General features: G+C 37.5%; 1 long non-coding RNA gene across 1 annotated transcript; it reads left to right on the top strand.

Annotated features, from left to right (window-relative positions):
• Window positions 1-340: 340 nt before the first annotated feature.
• On the top strand, window positions 341-1445 carry LOC143140972 (uncharacterized). The gene is made up of 3 exons (XR_012990710.1): window positions 341-399; window positions 968-1057; window positions 1342-1445. It is a non-coding gene; the product is annotated as an uncharacterized LOC143140972 (long non-coding RNA).
• Window positions 1446-6002: the final 4557 nt, after the last annotated feature.

The raw sequence follows: 6002 nt of genomic DNA, 5'->3' as shown, positions 1-6002 counted from the left end.
TGTATTAGGGCAAGTTTCTAGAAAGAGTAGATAATTAACATGCAAAAAGATTTTTACTGAAAGATGTTACATTTTCTAAAAATTACCAGGTCAAAGAGTACCATAGTTGAAGAATAACCCTGCAGCAATAGCATATGTCTTATATTAACGTCAATTCCAGTTTTGTTAACACGGATAGGAAGCCAAGTTGTAGCTCTGAACTTACTGACAATAGCCTAAGCATGATCAATGGCAACATCCGACTCTGATAGGCCTGCCTATATAGAGAGATGAAGAGACTGTCTGACTGACTTTTGTTCAAAAAAGTGAAATAATACTGTTCATAAATTTTTCCCCTCAGGACCAGATGGCTATGTGACATGTTTTCAGTTCTGTGCAAGGAACCACCATCACACCATGGTAAGTGATGACTTACTTGTCCTCCATTTACTAGTGTCACAATGTAGCCAACGTGTAGCCTATATTATTATAAGTTATAGTGATATTTTGTAAGCATTTATTTACCAATGAGAATAGCCTAGCCAGATGTTATCCCTTTGCATCTCTCCACAGGGATACACAAAGGCTAGGGTTGAGTGATGTTTTTGTATCAAAGAAGGGATGACACCTTAGACTTATTTTATGTGGCATTTTCAAAATGTGTTGGCTATGCAGGTCATGTGACACCTCTTCCGAGACACAGGCTCAGTTACTTTGCCATTAGTTAAATCACAGTCAGTTTTCAAGGGTCAGCCCATTACCATGCATACACCACTCACGCATTTGCTCATTCCAGTCTATTAATGCACTGAACATTCATCTCTCACGATTTCATAGAAAGACAGAGCAGGAGGTTGCATATCAGGAGCGTGAAGGAGTTAATCTTGTATTTATGTCACCTGTACTATAGTCTTGTTTAATATATGCATAGGATTAATATTCTGCTGATTTGTCTTCCCATTAACCCACAATCCTTCTGTCTTTCTAGGAAGACGTCAATGTCAACAGCAGAAGGAAAATTACTCTGCAGGCCCTTCCCATCTTCCTGTGGGAAGATGGATTTTTTAAGACCTGGAATGTAAGTTTTTGATTAAATTGTGTGTCCTCTCACTCTTTCACTCTTTTTTTTAAATTATATTCAGCCCTCTCTGATACTACCTTGCAGCCAAAAGACAACAACCACAACCATCTTCCTAGCCACCAGAATAGCAATTAAATCATACTACAGTAATTCACCAAGAATGTCATATTTGGGAATTTTACCTGAACTTTTCATTCACTGGTATTTCATATTATATTAAATACACATGTAGTGTTTTTCATTGACTACTCTACTCATTGTTGTTGAGTCATGTTCTTCAGGCAGAAGAAATTGACCTGCCAGACTTCGATGACTCCGATGCAGCTGTAGCTATTCTCACTGTCTCGGGTGATACAGACTCCCTTGTCAGGGTCCCCGCAGATCCTTAAAAAGTCTTAAAAAGTCTTAAATACAACTTTCGGTTTTTAAGACCTAAAAAAGTCTTAAATTGTCTGAAATGTCTTGAATTTTCAAAAGGGAGGTATTACATTTTCGTATGGGACCGCCGAGCGACTGAAATGTCTCCATCCGGTTTCGTGTATTTTTTTATCCGCAATTACATTTTGGGGGAAGCATTTGTTCTGTGTGGGTGTCATCTGCATTCTGTAGATCAAGAAGTAGAAGGCTACTGGAGGAAGTGTAGTGGTTGCAAAGTGAAGATGTTTTTAACGTGTGCATCACTAGGTGTGAAAAGGGCAAGAAAAAATATGCCTGTCTCTTATCCAAATTTCAGAGGTGGACAAACTGAGTTTATTTGCGTTTAGCCTCCACTATATCCCTGAACCTAAGAGATTGACATTTTCATTAAAGCCGTTATTTTAAAGTGCATTACACCTGGTCGGCAAGATTGGGCTTGAGGAAGCTTTGGTGTTGAAGATGTTGATTGGAAGTTGTTTATTATTTTTGCCCCTGCAGAGGGGGGAAATAATTGGCTAATTGGTTGATATGGGGGTGTGTGATTGTGATAGTAATAAGCAGAGAGTGGCATTGACTATTTCTTTTAATCTCCTGTTGCTATGTCACTTTTCAAGTGCAGGCCTTTCAGCAGAAAACCCGCTCAATGTGAGGCACTCAGCGGCAGCTCAATCTAAGCAGAGTGTAGGCCTAGTGGTAATTCTGTGATCACGGTAAGATGGACTGCAGTAGTGGGTTTTTTAAAAAGGCATTCAGAACATGTTTGATTCATGTCAACAGCCACAAGCGTACATGGAAGCTCTTGATCGCGCATGCCAATAACGTCTATAAAAACAATATATTTATGGAATAAAACCAGACCGGTACCTCAGATTAGCATTACTGTTTATTGTTAATCTGCAATTATCTGCAGCCAGCGGAGGGCATTTGTAGCCTACAATGCACCTGGACAATATTGTGCGTCTGCCCTCCACCTTCATCAAACATGTTCTGAATGCCTTTTTTAAAAACCCACTACTGCATGGCGCAGTCCACCTTACCGTGATCACAGAACTGATAGTGTACCCACCTCTTATTTTACCACTACACCCCCTGTTTAGGTTGAGCTGCCGCTGAGTGCCTCTAATTGAGCGGGCGAAATATCATTTCTCCAGACAGGCCTGGACTTGAAAAGTGACATAGCAACAGGAGATAGAGAAAATGGTCAATGTCATTCTCTGCTTATTATTGTCACAATCACACAAACCCATATCAACCAATTAGCCAATTGTTTTTTCCCCACGAAACAACTTCCAGTCAACATCTTTAACACCAAAGCATCTTCAACACCAAAGCATCCTCAAGCCCAAACTTGCCGACCCAAGGCGTAATGCACTCTAAAATGAATGAAAATGATGTCAATCCCTTAGCAGCATAGTGTTTCATAAACCATGGAAGTGGAGACTGTTGGTCAAATTATGCCCGGTGCTTCTTTCACTTGATAATTTGATGTGCAATTGATGAAGGAACCACGGACTGACAGAAAAAGAAAGTTTTCGCAATCAGGAGGAAATACACGTGAAGTTCATCTGTTTACATCTCTCCAGCGTGTGTTGCTGGCCTAGCCTACCCAACAGGAAAGTGAATAGCCTGGCTTGTCAGCCTTTCCCAGTACTTTGCAAACCGCATAGCAGTTTTTTCAGCAGAAATAATATTCTAATAAAAATAATATGCGAGGAGGACCTGTCTCTTAATTAATAGGGGATTTCACTTTTCCCATACATTTTTTTAAAACAAGTCAATGGTTTTACAATGTTTCAGTCAAGCTTTGGTTGGTTTAGATACAACAGAATGTATGCAAAATGTAAAGTAGCCTAATGGATTAACTTTGATCTGCTGTGCTGCATATGGCACAATAGATGCACATAGTAAATTACATAAAGTAGGCCTATTAAAATATTTAAATAGCTTTAGTCTACATTTGAAAAAAAATATTGAAGATAATCCAGTCCAGTACACATGTCTTTGGCAAGTAGCCTAGGCTACTACAGATACAGGTGAGGAACAGTCAGCCTCAGCCAGTAGCACAACCAGATATATACAGCCAGCTTCAAAAGCAACGAGTCCAGACCCTAAAATTGGCCATTTATAGCTGTGAAGGTGATTCACACACAATTAATTTTCTTTCCCCAAAAATCTATATTTGGTAACTTCTGTAGACATCCAAAATGGGATGGGTGTTAAAGTTAGTAAAAAACTTTTTCCATTTAGATGTCTTGAAAAGGTCTTAAAAGTCTTTACATTTTGCACTTGAAAATGTGCAGATACTCTGCTTGTGAAGTTTGGTCCTGCTATCCATTCTATAGTTCTTGATGGAGATATTGTTGTGTGTGATATAGCAGAGTTGACAGAGACGTTAATTTTGCTATTTGGCTTAATTTATGCACTTCATCTCGATTATCCAAAGTAATTGTCCTACACATTTAATTTCATTCAAAAAATTATAATGGGTTTGGAAGACCTGAAGTGGTTACCTCCTAGTCTGCTGCTTAGCCTTGAAAATAAATTGCTGATGATGGATGAGTAAGCAGTCTGTTTTCCAAATCTCATGGTTGATACTGCCAGCATGTTAATACACAAGCAAGCAATGGAGCTTTTCACTTTTATTTATGTTGGCCTATTATTTTGTTATTTAAGTATTATTACCTTTGTTGAAGTGGTAAAAGGTTGTTATTTCTTTGATTTTCTGTATTAACCACATTGTTGGGGAGGTTGTTCTGTTAGAATTCTAATGGAATTCTTAAATAAATGGAATTGTCTTTTGAGTAGTTTTTTATTTGAATCATACAAATAAAATATTTTTGATTTTGAGGTACAGTATATAGTAAACCTAAATAGTCAAAAAATGTGTTTCAATAGAGTGAAGTCAACTTAAAAGTATAAGAGACTGAAGTGACAATGTTTAGGTCTGAGAAACTGAATGAGTCATGGTGATAAAATGAATATTTTATTAGGAGTGATAACTTAAAAACATCAACTCCATTTCCAGTGTCAATTTTGTTTGGTTGGTTTTAAAATGATCAGGTTCATTGAACTTATCAACAATTTAAGTAGTGATTACTTAAAATGTTTGTTTGTCAAATGTTTCAGTTCATCAACTTCCTAAAAAAATGAGTGTGAATAACTTCTAGTTTCGAGTAGTAATTACTTAAAATGTTTGTTTGTTGAAATTATTTGTTTTAATGTTGTTCATTTTCTCAAAGATTTGGAGTCTTAAGAGCTTGTCTGACTAATGTAACAATAACTTAAAACATCTATTTCTCACATTATTCTTTTTAATTTTATCCTTGTCCTTAAAGATTTTGAGCATTAAAAAAAGTCTCATTTTAAGTAGAAATTACTTAAAATATTTTTTAACATAGCTAAATATTTTGACGTAATCAGTTTCATCAAATATTTTGAGTTCATTGAACCTGTTGGGGTTTACAATGTATCTAACTAGATGTACCGCAGAGCGGTACAAAATATGACCGCCGCCCAGTCCAGCACATTTTTTCCACAAAAATAAATCACGCTGAAAGGCCTATATGATTCTAACTGTCTCACTAAATTGCATTAGCCACACTCAATTCTCACTGGTATCTGCTAGACAACAAGTACCAAAACATGATTAGTTCATAGATTTCACATGTAAAATTCATTTTATGCAACCCCACCCCCATCTTGCCTGTTCATAATTCTGAGAAATTCTTGAATTGTGTGCATGTGTGCGTGTACACGTTTATGTTTATGTGTGTGGGTGTGTGTGTGTGTGTGTGTGTGCTTGTGTGTTTGCCTGCGTATGTGTATTTGTGCATGTGCATGCATGCGTACATATGTCTACTGTGTGAGTATGTGTCATACGTATGATTACTGTGAATGCATGTGTGTGCGTGTGTATCTGTTTATGCACATGTGTGCACATGGAATGGAAATACGGAAAAAATTGGTCATCATAGGCCCTACGGTTCTCAAGATATTCACAGAAAACTGTGTCTGCCCTACCCTCCTTTCGGGGTGTGCAGTCCAGCGGGGGGGCTACAGATCAAAACGAAAAACGATGGTTCCATGCTATCCATATGGGGTTACATGCCCACCAAGTTTCGTCTACCCCGGTCTTTCAGTGTCCCGGGAATCATTGACGGAAATTTGGACATGCGAAAAAGAAAAAAAAAAAAAGAAAAAAAAAAAGATCTGACTAAACCTATATGACCGCCGCTTCGCTGCGCGGCGGTCATAATAATCTGTAATAAGCTAAAATCTGGGATCTGAGTTAGTGAGAAAGAAAATAAATGCTTAAAATACCAAATATGCCACAGAGGACAACATGCTACTTTTTAAATATCATTCTGATGCTTAGTGGCTGCTTGTTCACTCTAACAAAATGACAGAGATTTAATTTCAGAGAGTTGGTACAAGCAAAGCCTAATTAAAAATCAACATCAGCAAGACAAACAAACAAAAAAACCAACTAAAAAACAACCTCTCTCAACCACATAAAAATCTGATC

The sequence above is a fragment of the Alosa pseudoharengus genome, unplaced genomic scaffold (assembly GCF_046254945.1).
Source record: "Alosa pseudoharengus isolate Yale_2024_CS ecotype anadromous, Long Island Sound unplaced genomic scaffold, YU_APseudo_1.1 YU_APseudo_1.1_scf_10, whole genome shotgun sequence".
Lineage (NCBI taxonomy): Eukaryota > Metazoa > Chordata > Actinopteri > Clupeiformes > Clupeidae > Alosa > Alosa pseudoharengus.
This window is presented reverse-complemented; position numbering and strand designations above follow the sequence as displayed.